Source organism: Peromyscus californicus, unplaced genomic scaffold (assembly GCF_007827085.1).
Source record: "Peromyscus californicus insignis strain IS unplaced genomic scaffold, ASM782708v3 Scaffold_15__1_contigs__length_86483966, whole genome shotgun sequence".
NCBI lineage: Eukaryota > Metazoa > Chordata > Mammalia > Rodentia > Cricetidae > Peromyscus > Peromyscus californicus.
The window spans coordinates 48,382,899-48,399,467 of NW_026294447.1; the positions used below are offsets into that span (position 1 = coordinate 48,382,899).

At 47.2% G+C, this 16,569-nt stretch overlaps 1 protein-coding gene and 2 long non-coding RNA genes across 12 annotated transcripts in view; 2 read left to right on the forward strand and 1 right to left on the reverse strand.

Annotated features, from left to right (window-relative positions):
* Foxn3 (forkhead box N3) overlaps window positions 1-358 on the reverse strand; it is a 401,288-nt gene extending 400,930 nt beyond the window's left edge. For 5 of the 8 annotated variants that reach the window (XR_008218343.1, XM_052738751.1, XM_052738745.1 and 2 more), the window contains exon 1: window positions 202-358. The gene's annotated coding sequence lies outside the window, so the exon portion shown is untranslated. The remainder of the gene's footprint in view (window positions 1-201) is intronic. The other 3 variants (XM_052738754.1, XM_052738755.1, XM_052738756.1) reach the window with 3 other exon arrangements.
* Window positions 359-523: 165 nt separating this feature from the next.
* LOC128110833 (uncharacterized) overlaps window positions 524-16,569 on the forward strand; it is a 56,673-nt gene continuing 40,627 nt past the window's right edge. For all 3 annotated transcript variants that reach the window (XR_008218345.1, XR_008218344.1, XR_008218346.1), the window contains exon 1: window positions 524-734. This is a non-coding gene — a long non-coding RNA (uncharacterized LOC128110833). The remainder of the gene's footprint in view (window positions 735-16,569) is intronic.
* Window positions 5,724-15,442, forward strand: LOC128110834 (uncharacterized). The gene is made up of 3 exons (XR_008218347.1): window positions 5,724-11,409; window positions 13,145-13,237; window positions 13,719-15,442. It is a non-coding gene; the product is annotated as an uncharacterized LOC128110834 (long non-coding RNA).

Here is a 16,569-nt window from a genome sequence, read left to right on the forward strand (position 1 = left end):
CCATCCCCGGATCTTTCCCCTTCTGAGATGCATGCTATAAATCAATCCGAAACTAGGTGCACAGATGGGGGCGAACACCTTAAGATAAAAAGCCAAGGGTGCCCCCCAAATGCGGGCAGCCTGGGCAGCGAGGCTCGGGGTGACAATGCTAACCCGGGCAGAGAAGCTCGCTAGGCAGCCAGCGAGCCGCATTTTCGTTACCTTCGATCGCCTGCCCCCCCGCTGCTTCTCGCGGCCGCATTGGGGGGCTGCGGCGGCGCTGGACTCGCGGGGGGCCCCGCCGCCGGGTCGCGCCGTCTCCCAGCCGAGCTGCACCGACCGCGGCCGGAACACCCGGCTCCAGCGCCCGGCGCCCGCCCGGGGTCGGCGGCTCGGCTCCCACCCGGGCCCGGAGTCCTGCTGGGTCCTAGCGCTCGCCGTCCGGGCCTCAGCCCGCTCTGCAGCCTGCACGTACTGTGGGGCAGCCGGCCGGGGAGGCGGGGGGGGGGGGGGGGGGGGGGGGGGGGGGGGCCTGGGGGGGGGAGCCCCGGGAAAGCACGGGCGGGAAAGCCGAGCCGCCGTGGGTGCGGAGAGAGCGGAGCTCAGTGCCAAAGCCTGGGTGTGCAAAGAAAGACGCTGGCTTCAGCCGAGCTCCCAGAAGGCAGATGCTAGAATCTGCAGCCCGAGCGGAAAACACAAGCGTGGTCGGGGAGGTTTGCTCCGTGCACCTGTGGTATAGAGTGCGCTCACAGAAGGTAAGAGACATCGCGGGATCCTCGGAGATTTCAGAATGTAGGGGAAAAGTGGACAGTTCGTGTGCTTGAAACCAGTTTTCCCCAACCTTTTCCCCGTTAACATTTTTTTTTTTTGCATTTTGCCTTCTCTAGCTTTATAATTTCTGTTTTAAATAACAAAGCCCCATATGGCTCACCACGTAGTCATCTGATTTTCAAAAGACCTCCAAAATTACATCAAAATATGCACTCATGTATCTCCTAAGAAATCAACAAGAGAGAATTAATGGTGGCATATGGTGTGCCTCGTAGAGAAAACTTAATTACAAATTAAAACAAATGCGAAAATTCACAAATCCCATAAACCAAAAGTAAATTATGATTCTAGATTGATTCACAGATCAGCTCATGTGCCGTCAGGGGGACTGTAAAAATTCTAGGTTTCTTTCTCAACAGGAGAAAGCTGTTTCCTTGCGTGAGTCCACCATACCCCGGTTCCCAGCCCCGCCCCCACCCCACCCCCACTTCCACCCTTGGGCTCTCTGGTGACCTTTTGGTTCTGCGTTTACTGTGGCACACCTGGAAGGTAACTTAAATCTTGCAGGTGCTCCTTGAAAACAATCCCATTAGCTCCTAATTCACGATAACAGTGCCTTAGTTGGGAAAACCTGTTTGAAAGGTTTGGCAACTGAACGTATTCCTTCAGTCTTGGTCGATACCACCCAGTTAGAAGGTCATGATTCTGTCCAGACTGCTAATAGCAAGGGTGACGGAGTTTTACACCAAGAAGAAAATTAAAACCGTGCCTTCTGACTTCTATTTTCAGAGCAGAAAAATATCCCTTTGAAAAACGATTGTTGCCCTCACCTTTCCAGTGGTGGCTAGCTAAATGTAATGGAAGATTTTAAAACCTCATTAACTGAACACCACAGGCACCTTTTCTCATGCCTACCGTTGTAACATGGTACGTCCGTCCATCTTCCAAGTACTTCTGTGACCTTTGCCGTACCTCCAACAGAAAGCACATAATTCCCAGCTTCCAAAGAAAGACAGTGGAAGGTCAGGAAAGGGCTGGTCCAAAGCCACCAGCTGCTGAGCAGAGCAGCTGGAATGGGAGCCTCAGGTCTCACATACTTACAGCGAGTCCTATTCTTCTGAGCATACCATCCGCCTCTATCAACTACTTCTCTGCAAAGTACTTTGGGAATGCAGGAAGGTCTCTGGCCTCCTCCTTTCTTACCTGTGGTAAAGCCCCCGTCCATAGGATGGCCACATGAAGATGCTTGAAAATAGTTTAGTCTCTGCTGAGAAATTTTGCCGGCAGGACCTGTGCTGTCCAGATTTCCCTCCTGGGGCTTCCAGCTCCGGGCTGTGTAGTGCCACCGTCACCCATGCTCACTGTTTTGCTCTGTGTCTGGGACAGAACTGACTCTACTTTACACACAGGGTGCACATGTCTTCAGTGGAAATGGATCACTTTCTAGTGTCCCCTCTGAAAGGCTTGGTAAACCCCAAGAAGTCAAGTATCTTAGATATAAGGTGAATCATCAGTGTGATTCAGGATGTCCCCAGGCAGACCTAATGGCACCTGGAGTCCAATGGGCCCTCGGGGAGTCACTTCTCAGCTCTCCTGCACCTGTGAGGCAGTCAGCAGCCAGCGCTGTCGTGCCTTCCACTCCCTCCTCCTCTCTGTCACATCTCATGATGGGTCCCAACCTGTTGCTAGCCAGGTGAAGGGCTAAGAGACATCAGGCCTAATATACAGAAATATCAAAGAGTAAATACATTTTCGAGGAAGGGGCTAGTCAGGGCAGAGGCATGGGAAGGTATTGTACCTTCCTGGTGAACTGCTTGGAAGGATTTGTGTAAAATTCCATTTGACGGGTTTATTTGCTCCCTTTGTGGAAATACTCTAATGACTACAGTTATACCATCCGTGTGGCCTTAAGACGGTGTGAACACTTGGATCCAAGTCACCTTAGCACAGGCAGGGAATGGTGCGATGCCACAAAGCAGCCCCGTTACTAAGCAAAGCACAAGGCTGAAGCGTACCAGGAGGGGTGTCAGTGATAAAGAAATGGCCATTCATTCATTCATTCATTCTCAGATTCATTCATTCATCCAGTTGTGACTGCACCAAGCTTTCTAGACTGTGGGAATGAAAATAATCTTGTTCTGGTTTGCCTCTCCATTGCTGTGATAAAACACTGGCCAGAAACAGCTTGCGGAAGAGTTTTTCATTTCATCTTACCATTCCCAGGTCCTCATCAATCACTGAGAGAAGTCAGGCAGGAACCTGGAGGCAGGAACTGAAGCTGAGTCCACAGGGGGACACGACTTACTGGCTTGCTTTTCCTCTGGCTCTCTCAGTTCCATATATATATATATATATGGAACATTATATATTATGTATATTTTATATTATATTATATATATTTATTGCCAGACCTCTATGCTCAGGGATGGCGTTGCCCACAGTGGGCATTGTGGGCCCTCCCACATCAATCAGCTGTTTTAAAAAATGCCCCACAGATATGCCCACAGACCATTCTAATGGTGGCAGTTCTTCAGTTGAGGGTCCCTCTTCCTGGGTGACTCTGGCTTGTGTCAAATTGACAAAAGCCCAAACGGCACGGATGTCCTTAAAGCAAACCACTCCAGTGGTTACACCACTGCAGCTCCATCATGTCCTTCGTGCCCTGTGTGAGCGCCAGCTGTCTCCGTCTTGGGCACGGTTGTCTTCTGGGCCATCCTCAGATGTATTCTTCTCTGAGTTGCTGAAGCTGCTTTTGCCCATGTAGATTGTCACAGAATCCTGGATCAGCCGGCTGCTGGCTGGGTATGGCCAAGAAAGGAGACAAAAGTGAAAGTGGAGAATGACAGGAAGGGATGGGCCAGACAATGTCATCACCCCCCTCTTGGCTGATGGCATCATTGGTGGGCGATGCCTCACTGAATCTTCTCCGGTGACCTCAGGCCCTGAGTGCAAACACTGACCCTTCCTGTGAACGGTTCGGCCCAGAGATGTGGTTAGCTTTCTGCTGGAATTAATCCCTGAGTGACTTTGTCATGATGCATAGAAGAGTGGAGAGTGGAAAGTTCACTGGAGGGGACATTCAAGCATGGCCAAGCCGTGGAGGGTCAGAGGCCGACCTAAGAGAGACATTGTCGCATGAGGAATTGCTGTAAATCCTAGGCCTGGGTCCCTAGAGCACTGAAGGTGATTTCGGTTTCTACACGACCAACCCCTTTATGTCCCGTAAGCCCCTGCCCAGTGTCCTTTCCCCAGTGTCTCTTGCTTCTCCGAATCCTACTCTGTTTCCACTCTCTCTTTGCCCTGATCACTTTCTAACACCTTTGATCTACGATCTTTATAATCCACTGTCTCTTCTATGCACAGCAGTAGAAGTTCCATGGTGCCAGGAATCTTTGCTTCCCGCCCCCCCCCACTGAGAATTGTTAAGAACATAAAAGTGTCTGAGCTGGTTCTGGTGGCTAATGCCTTTAATCCTAGCACATGGAAGGTCAAGGCAGCAGAATCGATGAGAGTTTGAGGCCAGCCTGGGCTACAGAGACCCTGTCTTGAAACAAAAACAAACAAAACAAAAAAAGTGTCTGATCTATAGTAAGTGTTCATTTTTTTCAAACAAATGAATGAGGGACTGGGGGGTGTACTTTAGTAGGTAGTTTGCTGGCCTAGCATACAGCAGACCCCAAATTAGATTCCCAACATTACATAAATTGGGTGTGGTAGCACACATCTATGATCTTTTTTTTTTTTTTTTTTTTTTTTTTGGTTTTTTGAGACAGGGTTTCTCTGTGTAGCTTTGTGCCTCTCCTGGAACTCACTTGGTAGCCCAGGCTGGCCTCGAACTCACAGAGATCCGCCTGGCTCTGCCTCTCGAGTGCTGGGATTAAAGGCGTGCGCCACCACCGCCCGGCTCACATCTATGATCTTAAAGATCAAAAATTCAAGGTCATCCTAGGCTACATAACCAGAGATCCTGTGTCAAAAAAAAAAATTAAATCAATGAATAAAGTTAAGAAATAAGAAGGCATTTGCACTAGTTCAGGGTTCTCCAGAGGAACAGAACCTATAGGTAGGTGTAGGCGGAATTTTCTTTTGGGACCAACAGTCAGCTTGGTCCCACCAGCCAACTCCCAAATAACCACACAGAGACTTCTTATTCATTATACATGCTTGGCTGATAGCTTAGGCTTGTTACTAACTAGCTCTTACATCTTAAATTAACCCATATTTCTTATCCACACTCTATAGCATGATGGTCCCTTTTTTCAGCAGGGCGTGTTCATCTCCTGCTTCCTCTGTGTCTGACTGGCGACTCTGTGTTACTCCTCCCTTCTTCCCAGCATCCTTTCATTTTGGCTGTCCCTGCCTACTTCTTCCTGCCTAGCTATTGGCTGGTCAGCTCTTTTATTAAACCAATGAGAAGGCACCTTGGCAAAGACATATCTTCATAGTGTACAAAAAGATTATTCCATAACATATAGGATGGAATGCCGAGGACAATTTTAAGAGCCATGCCATATTGCCTGCCTGAGTTAATTTTCTGTTGTCCAGTATTGAGCCACTAACCAGAAACTTTTGACATGTCTGAACAAGTCCTGAGTTATTAGAAAATAACTTAACATTTCCTTATCTTTCTGCTACAGTGACCATTAGTAACAATGTTTTGTGGTTAGGTTGCTTGGTTGGGTTGCTTGGCAACTCAACAGTCCCCTGATCTTTTCCCAAAGAAAGTTTCCTGGTCTGCTTACTATAAAACCCACCTGAGAAAAATAAAATTTTGCAGCTTGATCAGAATACTGTCTTGCTGTCAATTCTTTGTGTCTCTTGTCCCTTCATTCGCCATTCCCCCTTCTAGGGTCTCTGCTGAAGATCCCGCTGGTCAGGACAATGGAAGAAGAGAGAAGGGGAAGGAGGGAGGGAAGGGAGGTTGGTTGAGATTTATTCTAAGAATTTAGCTATGCCAGACAGGTGTGGTGACATATGCCTTTAATCCTAGCACTGGAAGGCTGAGGCAGGTGGGTCTCTGTGAGCTCAAGGACAGCCACATCTACATAGTGAGGCTCTGTCATAAAACAAAACAAAATGTGGTTTTGCAACTTTGGAGGCTGATCTATCCTAAGCCTTGCACCAGCAAGCTGCAGAGCCAGCAGAGCTAACAGCATAGTCCTAGGACATGAAGGGTGCTGAGCTTTGTGGAGATTTTCCTTGGACCCAGTGGAGGATGACTTAGATCTGTCATTATTTAGATGTCAGAAAGTGGGGTGACTGACTGGAGATTACCATTATGCTCGTTTAGATGTGGATATGAAGGAATTTACTATTGGTAGCTTCAGAAGACCCTCTCATGACCCATTAGCAATAGGTGATCTTGCACCCACCACAGACATCAGACAGTAGGAGCCAGTCGGGGGTGAGGAGTATAGGAAACAACAGCCTGAATTGCTGTGGTGGAGGCTGGGCATGACAGTGTCTCTTGGCCATTTAACTGCTCAGTCAGAGAAGCAATAGAAAGGCCCGTTTTGGGGGGATGTCTCAATCCACTTAGTAGGCATTTTATGGTATAGCTACAGACCTGATCTTGGAGTGAGTCCCATTTCGAGGCCATCAGAGCCTTCTGAAATTCTTTCATGAGCCAGAAAAGCAAGTCTCCTTCTACCCCAACTACTAAACCATAGGGTGCTGCCAGCAGCCACATCCTCAGATTGTGGGTTCTGGAGGTGGATAACAACCCAACCGTTAGCCCATGTAGGACGCCGAGACATGATGAAGACCCAGCATAAACTTTGGATTACACAAACAACCCTTTTTGCCGACTCCGTCATCATAACAGTTTGGGTTCCTCTGTATATCTAACCACCATCTGTGTACACAGGTATGTGCAGGGGCTCGGTGCTGGATACTCTCAGACTTTGTAGCTATGGGTAGGAATCAGGATAGAGTGGGAGGAAGAGTTGCCACTTGCTTCTCTGCATGCTTTGAGTTGCAATGAGGTGCCGCCTGACATCGCCCTGTGGAGTCACAAGCCTTAACATCCTCCATGAAACTGATAGCCTTACCCTGTTACTAACACCAAGGAGCTGGGGCAACAGCGTGGGCCCTGGACTGCATTATTTCCACCCAGCATTTTAAAGAGATTCCTGGCCTCCCACGGGTGATGGGACTGTCACTGTGCCTCCTGTCAAGAGGAAAGCTGTGACTCATTCATCTCTTTGATGTGTCTATGTGCATCCCGTCAGGGCCCCCGAAATGCAGGCATCGGCGGTTGCCTTGCCTTGACAAGAGAGGTGGATTAGTGTTGTCTCGTCTCCTCCTCTGTAGGGTCGGCTCGTGCAAATGGCCATACTTTGTGTCTTCACTGGTTCTTCTGCTCCAGTTCAGGTCCCGAAAGAATTGTTTCTCCTGAGTGTGGCTGCCTTGTCAGCCTTGAGAGGAAGGCATGGGGCCGAACCCTGCCAAAAACAGTCCAAGCTGGCATGGGGCCAGCCAGCTGGCGGCTAAGCAGAGCCCTCTCCCAGCCTCTCCAGGCCCCCCTCCAGCTCCCTTTTACAGCTGTCTGGCCTCAGGTAATCATTGGCACTCTGCGGGTCCCTGGCTCTTTTCCTTCCCATGTTTCAGATCACTTTACACGCATTAATTAAGCCTTAAAACACTCAGGAAAGGAAAGCCAAAGACAGTGGGGATGTTTGCAACATGCTTCTCCATGCTTAGACTGGAGAACAGGCTGGCCCCACCCTCGCCTAGCCTCTCCCTCACCAAGCCCCACCCTCATCCAGCCCCTCCCTCATCTAGCCCCACCCTAACCCAGGTGGAAGGGTGGAGCTTCTGTGTTTCTTGCATAGTTGAAACCCAGTCTACATACCCTAGAAAACCCCATATTCATTATTGGTTTAGGACAATCATCCACCTAGTTGAGGTTACCTGCTATAGCTGACCCACATGACCTTTGGAAGTAGGCATCTGGGCAGATGTGGCTCAATGTGTCACACCCGGAATGAATGTCTCCAGTCTATACCACTGTAACCATGGTCAAGCACCTTGGAATAAGAAAGGCCTTAGCCCAATAAGGTGGGCAGTGCTGAGCAAAGAAGCCTGAGGTTGACCTCTTACCTCCACATGCACATGTATGCACATGCATACAGAGAGGGGTGAGGTCGGGATGGAGAGACCTTGAAAGGCAGGGAGAGACCTTAGACCAGACCTAGCCCCCCAGAGAGCTGTCTTGCAAACATTGCTTGGCATCCTAGGGCTGACTGTATCATCTATAAAACCGACAGGAATATGTCCAGTGCCTCCCCCACCCCTTGATTTCTGGGAAGGATGAAATCAGAGCATAACATCCTAAGCATGTGGCATAGAAAAGGCTAGATTCTGTGGCCTTCCCAAGCCATCTTGTATCTAATCCCAGTCAGTCTGAATTAATGTAGTTTTGCTACCAAAGTGTTAGAGACCCTGTAGTTCAAATTGGTGTTGGCATCTCTCGCTGAGATGAAATGGTAGGAAATCTAAATGAAGTCTGCAGTTCAGTTAACAGTTTTTTTTACCAACCATTAATCCTTACTTTAGACTAATTTATGACATTTGAGCCATTGACATTACAGAAAGTTGGGTGAGTGGAATGCAGGGACTGTGTTTTAGTGGATAGTAATAATCTTATTTTGAGCGCATCAAAATTGGTAATGATACCCAGGAAGACTAACACTTCACCCACAATTTTAGTGTACTATTTTAAAATTCCTCTATGGCTTCCACGAAAATAATAAATGCCAGGCCTTTTGTTACCAAAATAAGAGACAATTTCTGTTAGCTCCAGCTGTTATCACCACCAAGGAAAATTCATTGAGTTTCCTGTGTCTGCAAAGTGCCATATTGTACGTTAAAACAGCAAACATTACCATCGGGAGAAAACCATTGCTTGTGTGGTAGTCCTTTTAAGGTGGCTGTTTGTATGTAAGATATTTGATAACCTTACTATTTAGGCCCCCAGTGCTTTCCTTATTCCACAGAAAATGGATGGTTTTCTAGCCACGCAGCTCCAAGCCTTCCTCTCTGGCGAGAAGCAACTGGAAAGAGCCATCCTGTCAAACAGCCCTGTAGATTATAGCGCTTGCCACTCTCTGAGTACAGGGTTTGCGATGTTTGCAGTAAAATGCTGGGGGTGCCTTTTCGCTAACTTCATGGAGACCACAGGATTTAAATACATTATTTCCTCACTTCTTTTAGATCATGCAAATTATGATGTCATGGGGGTCAGAAAGAGCTCTGCATCTAGTGGGTGGTAAGGTGGTAAAGAACCTCATCACCTGTCACATCAGAGAGTGTGAATATAATATGGCCACCTTACAGTGGGTTCAGTAGAAGAACCAGAGCTCGAGAAAGTGAACACTGGGTTAAAAGTTGCTCAGCACTCCAGTCGATCTGAATCCCTGGGAACACCTCATGGTATGTCAGCAGAGCATCCGTGAGCAAAGGTTGGTACCTATGGCCCACAGGGTACTGTGCTGAACCCCTTTCCTCCATAATGAGAATGTCATCTGTTACTTTTGAGGGGGGCCCTCTTCCTGTGCTTGGAGAATCCCCAATGTCAGGAGGCAAATCCTACTAAAAAGTGAAATGATACAGGCCATCTTCTCACTTCTCTTGATGTTGGGGGAAAATGCAGAATCCAGGTGCCCCCAGGAGCTAGTGATGTGAAGGGGTGGGACAGTACTTGTGATGGTTATTTCCAACCATCTCATATAGCCCAGGCTGGCCTCAAAGTCCCTATTGGCCAAGGATAGCCTTGAACTTCTGATCTTCCTTCCTCTACTTCCAAGTGCTAGGATTATAGTCATGTAACTTTATGCTTGGCCTGGATGGTTAATTTTTATTATCAACTCATTGGATAAGAGACTCATCAGTTCTCAGTCTTTTGGCTATGTTCAAGTGTGAAGAAACACCTAGCGCATTAGTAAGCATCCCTTGGGGTGTGTCTATGAGGGCATTTCCAGAGAGGGTTAACTGATTGGGGAAGGCCTACCTTGAATGTGACACTATCTCATGGGCTGTTGTCCCAGCCTGAATCAAAAAGGAGGAAAGAACAAAGCCAACAGAGAGCAATCATTCCTCTCCCTCTCCTTCCTGGTCCTCCCAGCAGCCTTCTACAGCCAGGGACCGGAGCTGGATCGGCTGCCATGCCTCCTCTGCCATTGTGGAGTCAACCTAACCTTTTCCTTCCTTAAGTTGATTCATCGGATATTTGGTGTGGTTACAAGCAAAGGCACTGATACGATGCTCAATTGAGTAGCCTGAAGTGTGTCAGCAGTTTGATGGAGGCACTGTTGGTGTTCACAGCAGGACCATAACCATAACCCTCCCTCTCTCCAGCAGGGCTCCAAACCTTGATCAGAGCACACCACCTTGGAGGCACTTCCCCGTCTCTCATAAAGATTTGCATGAGCCACTTACCATGATGTAAAAAAATGCTCTCTTGGCTTAGACCAGTCACGCTCAGCCTCTCTTGGCAGGTGCAAGAGTTGTGTTCCATCAGCTCCATCTTGGATACCAGTTACATCCACCAACCAATGTTATTTTAGCAGTAGCCTTGGGTCTACATGATTCCCCCACTCCTTCGGAACAGCCCAGACAGCATGGGGCACCACAAAATGAGCTTGAACTAACTTACCTTGACCACTGACGCTAAATGAATCAATCCGAGACAAGAGCAAATTTCATTTTACATACCTTCCTGAAATGGGTGAAGTGGGCATGCTCTTTATAGGTATTTCTGGCCTTCTCTGTGGTACTAAAGAAGCAGTGCAGGAGAGATTTTGCCAAAGAAAGAAACAGCAATAACGATAACACCGAGCAGAGCGGAAAGACCTCCACAGTTACAGAGGAACTGTCCTTAGCTCCGTGATTTATAGAGAAGAAACGGCTCAGGCGTCAGCTCAGCTTCATTCAGCCTCCTCTCTCTGTCATGTAGAAATCCTGTCCCATTGTGGTGAGCACTTATAATGCACCCATTGACTTTTCCCTTGACACTGAACTTCACAATGAGAAACTTTCAATGTGAAAGGGATCATCTTATTTCAAAGAGCAAAGAGCTCTTCCTTCAAAGATTCCTTCAAAGATTGAGAAAACATGAACCTTCATTGATAAAAACCTGGAATGCAGGCTTTTCATATTCTCCCAGCCAGTTAAACTTGGAAATAAAATCTTTTTTTTTTTTTTTAACAAAACAAAGAGGCGAAGATATCACTAATCCTTTCAATTATACTCATGTTAGCAACCATGAACATAGGCCCAGGAGCAAATGCCTGTGCTCTGAAAAGAAAGAAGGATGGATTTAAGAGAGTTGGAACAGAGGTCCCAAAGAAAGGCTGTCTGCTATTTTTGAATTCTTCTGCATCCCATTGTTCAGAGAGCCCGTGGTTTAAGGAGCAGGGCGGAGTTGGGAAGAGTGCCCCCCCACACCCATTTTCACCTAAGGTCCTTCCTTGTCTTTGGCTGAATTCTTTTGAGAACTGAGGAGAAAACCTTCACCCAGTAACCCTAGGAATCCAGCTGTCAGATGTGTGGGGCAAAGATCTCACTGCGACTTTCAGGCAGGACCGGTTTTGACGACCTCAGGCACAGAGCTGAGGTCTGCAGACAAACTGGAGAAGCAACCCCTGTGATCTTCCTAGAGTAAGTGACATCCTATCACAGGCCAAAATGGAAGGCGGGAAAGGCAACCCTAGCTCCTCTCTCTTCCGGTCCTGCAAATGGCCTCCTCCTTCCACTTACACATCCTGTCCCCTGGTGTCTAAACAGGAGATCTGAGTCCTCTGTATACCTCAAAATAATATCTGCTAAGCAGAGGGAGGAAATGGGATTAAAGTACTGTTAGCACGTTGCCTTTTTATGGGAATTAAGTGGATATTAAAACCTTCAGGACCACCCATCTGGTCCAGCCCACTGACATAAGCTATGACTCCAGACAGTGTCTGGCGGTTCATTTTTATTGGTGAGCATGTATGTTTGTGTTTGTGTGTACATGTGCATATGGTGTATGTACACGTGTGGGGGGCGGTGTGCCTGTGGAGGTCAGAGGTTGATGGTGAGTGTCTTCCTCAATCACTTACCACCTTATTTTTTGAGACAGGCTCTCTCACTGAACCTGGAGGTCTTGGATTCTTCTATGCTAGCTGGCTAATGAACTCCGAGGATCCACTTGTGTCTACACCCCTAGTGCCGGTTACAGCCTTGGGCTACTCCACCCAGCTTTTTGTTACCTGGGTACTGGCAATCTGAACTCAGGTTCTCATGCTTGCACGGCCGGCATTTTACTGACGAGCCATCTCCCCAACCCTTAGAGTCTATTACTATAATTTCTAGAAGAGAATTCCAAGAGCAAGTACCCTGCTATCGACAAGAGAAATTACAAAACAGAGGTTCCCCACTTCTTGATAGTTATGAATGAAAAACCCTGTGATACGCTTTATACACATATTTTTCTTTTTCCATTTTCATGTATGTGTATGCATGTATGTGTGTTTGCATGTGTGGAGACACATGTATGTGCGTGTACATGTGGAGGCCCAAGCTTGATTGATGTCAAGAATCACCTTTCATCCTTTTTTCTACCTTGTTCATTGAGACAGGGTCTCTAAATCAAACCCAAAGCTAGTCTTTGCTCTATGGAACCTGTCTCTGCCTTCTGAGGGCATTTACAGCATTTAGTTAGTTCTGGGGGCCCCACCTCTGGTTGTCATGCAAGTGCCTGGGCACCCAGCCATCTCCCCAACCCCGAGGTCAGATGGGGTACAACATGTGGTGGAATTTGCTTAGATGGTTGTGCCCCAACACTGCTCTGAAAATGACCACCAGGCCATCGTATTAGGATGTGTCACCAAGAAAGTCCAGACTCACGTCTCACTGATGGCTTAGCACCATTGTTCCATGGCTCGTGTGCTGAGGAAGGTGTGCCCACCTACCGTCCCTTCTCCCACGTCCACTCTCCTCACATTCCAAAAGTCACTCCCCACCCTCGTCCTTTCCCTCCTCAGTGACAATAAAGGGCTTCTGGCCCTCCCTTTCCTAGTGTGCCTCTGCAGTGACAGCTTCATGGCTTGTGCTTCCTGTTTCCAGGAAGCTGTTTGTGCTGAAGAAACCATGGGAGATATTCTTCCTCAGGGAATAGCGTTTCCGTAAGCGCTGAATAATAAAACTAGATTGTAAAAGCCCGTCAGAGATGTAGCGGTGCATGTCTTCCTTCCCGTGATTGTCGTGGGGTGATTAGGATTGAACTTGGCTGCTGCTGTTGTTACTGCTGCTCCTAAATGGGAAAGAAAAGGCAGTGTTTCCCTGCTAGGCCTCAGGGATGGGTGTTGAGGGGAAATGGCCTGTGATGCCTTCTGAAATGTAAATTTGAATTTTCTAGATAGAAAGGAGGATGCAGTTCGAAGTGTGAGATGAGGAATGAAGGAATGGACCGACCGCCAGACCTGGTTCTCACAGTAGTTCCGTCAGCCAGGTACAAACCGTTCTGGGGGAAATGTGGCAGGTTCAGAATTCCTTATGAGCTCAGGAAACTGATTTTCCCCTCCACATTTAACTTTAAGAAGTTTGTTGTTCATTCAACAGGAGGGAAATCATGCCTAGTACTGTAAACCTAGCCAGTTTCCCGGGGCTAGTGAGATTGTGGACTGTAGGAAAGAATCTACTTCAACTTGCTAGACCAGCATAATTTCTTACTACATTCTAAATCTTTTGTTTTGTTTTGTTTTGTTTTCCCAGACAAGATTTCCCTATATAACAGTCCTGGCTGTCCTGGAATTTGCTCTCGCTCTGTAGACCAGGCTGGTCTCGAACTCACAGAGATCTCCCTGCCTTTGCCTCCCGAGTGTTGGGATTAAAGGTGTGCATCACCACCACCTGGCTACATCCTAAATCTTATTGTTACACTATACATAAGTGCAGCTACCACCCCTAATCAAGGCAGTTTCTCTTCACAGCAAATGGAGACCGTCACAGGAAACCACAAATGGACATAACGCAGAGATCAATGGATTGTGGGGAGCCCAGCCCAACGAATACAGTTACATCATAGCTCCTGCATCCCTGGCTCAGGGAACATTCCATAAGAGTGGGTAGAAAGATTGCAAGAGCCAGAATACCAGGCAGTCTGCTGTGCAACAATATCTCCTAGAAATGGCTGCATAAACAAGACCAGGAAAATGGCAATGTCAATGGGCATGTTAATGTAGAAGTGGGAAAATCTCACAGGGTCCCAGCCCTAGACCAAGAACTACAGGCAACCCCTGACTCCTGGGAGAAGGAGAGTGAATTTCTCCCAAGGATGAGCCTCATTATCAGTTGTCCAGTGCAGAATAGTCAGCCTTAATACCATATACACAGAAACAACAAAAAGCAGACTCAGCAGAGCCTATTTATATAGATTAAATATTGAATATATTTTTATATATTTATATACATATATGCATGTAACATATAATCAAAGAAAAAGAGGCTATCAACTTGAGAGTGGGGAGGACATGGGAAGGTTTTAAAGGATGGTAACTGGTAGGGAAGATGGGGACTGATGTAATTCTATTTTAGATAAAAACACTCTTTAAAAAGAGCATACGTTAGTTGGATGTGGTAGCACACACCTTTAGCAGCAGCGTGTAGGAGAAAGGGACAGGAGGCTACCTTAGCTTGCATAGCAAGTTCCAGGCCATCCAGGGTTACACAGGAAGACCCTGTCTCCAAAACAAAACAAAACAAAACCAAAGGAACATATGCGACCATGTATGTATAACTTACTTTTAGAAATGCTCATGTAGCTGTCTGATTGTTTTTAGTCTCTGGTTCTGAGCAATTCTCAACTGTGTGAAAACTTTTTGTTGTTGTCAAAAAAGATTCTGTAAATGTAAAAGAAAAAATTGTAATGACAGGAAAAAGAAAGAAGTTTGTTGTTTCCTTGCCGAGCCGAGGAACTGAACCTTTTGCCGATGCTAGGCAAGTAAGTGCTCCTCCGCTGACGTGCATCCCCAGGCCTTCTGGTTCAGCTTTAAACAGTAGGTGGTATAAACAGATGTAATTTAGATTCCAGTCGGACAGTGGGTATGTATGTTCAGCTTTGCGCTAGGTGCACGTGCACACACAAATACACACATTCTGAACAACTGGAAGAAACCATCTCTGCCCTCCAGGGCCTTGAGGGAGTCTGTACAAATCCACACGTGGAAACATGAAATGGGATAACATAGAACAGAGCTAAGGCACATGGTGTAGACAAAGGGGACTGGGAACCTTACGGCTGACCTGCTTCTCTCAGCCAACATCCACACAGCAAGCGTTGGATTGCTTTCTGTGGCATCCTTTCCCGTGCCAGCACTGGTCTGTGCTAGGGATGTTTGGATGGTCAAAGTAAGATCTCTGCTCCAATGGATCTTGCACTTCCGCGTCTTAACAAAGAGTAGTAGATGCTGCTTTACGTTGGATGGAGAGGAGTGGATTCTTTTAGGAAGATGACTCCTGGGGTAGTGACGGAATGAAATGAGGAACCAGCGTGAAATGATGGGAAAAAACAGTTGAAGCAGGAGAGAGACGCAGTACACAGGTCCACGAGAGGAACGGGGCGAGTAGGTTCAAAGAAGCCAGTTAGTGGAGCCAAGGGGCTGAGAGTCTTTCTTTCTCTCTTCTCTCTTTCTCTCTTTCTCTCTCTCTCTCTCTCTCTCTCTCTCTCTCTCTCTCTCTCTCTCTCTCTCTCTCTCTCTCTCTCTCTCTCTCTCTTGTTCCAGGGATTGAACCTAGGGCCTTTCACATGCTAGGCAGGTGCTCTACCACTGAGCTCCACCCCCAGCCCCTGGGGCTGAGAGTCAAAGGAGCAAGATATGGACAGAGATGTGTCAGATCACTTAGGACAGTGGCTCTCAACCTTCCTAATGCTGTGACCTTTCAATACAGTTCTTCCTGTTGTGGTGACCCCCAACCATAAAATTATCTCGTTGTTACTTCATAACTGTAATTTTGCTAACTGCTATGAATCATAACATAAATATCTGTTATGCAGGATATCTAATATGTGACTGCAGTGAGGTCCGTGAGAACCTTAGAGTATCATAAGTCAGAACAAAGAGTTCAGATTTGCTCCCAAGTGTGGTCAGAAGCCACCAGCAAGGTTTTGAGCAAGAGAGGCACAGGTCTGAACGATGTTTCTAAAATACCACACTGTTGTTGTGTGGAAGGTGGTTTGCAGAAGGGCAAGACTGGAAGCTGAGAGACTAGGTAGCTGTTAAATGTGGTCACAGAGAAGATTGTGAGGGCGTGGTTGAGGGTCATGGTTGTGAGATGGCTGGAAACAGCAAGACTGTTGGTTATAACCAAGAGGACTTACTAATAGCTGGTTGGTACTGAGGAAGGAGAGGAAACTCTAATAGCCCCTAGATGTCTGCCTTAAGCATGTGGGTGGATGATGAAGCTATCCCAGTGAGATGGAAAAACTAAATGACAGCTAATTGGGGGTCAGTGGGATGGACTAGGAATCCTGTTTCAGACATGCTAGGTTAGAGATGTTCATTTGACAGCCAAGTAGAGAGACCGGTATTTGGCTACTCTCGAAGAGATTAGGCTCTGTGTGTTATCAGAATTGGAATTAGATAGGATTCTTGTAGTTCTCAGGCAAGTATTAGAGACATGACAATCTGGTACTAGCAGGGACATTAAAGATCCCCTGGTCTCCTGGCTCACGCCTTTAATCCCAGCACTCCAGAGGCAGAAACAGACGGATCTCTATGAATTTAAGGCCAGCTTGATCTACAAAGCAAGTTCTAGGCCAACCAGGGCTTCACATTGGGACCC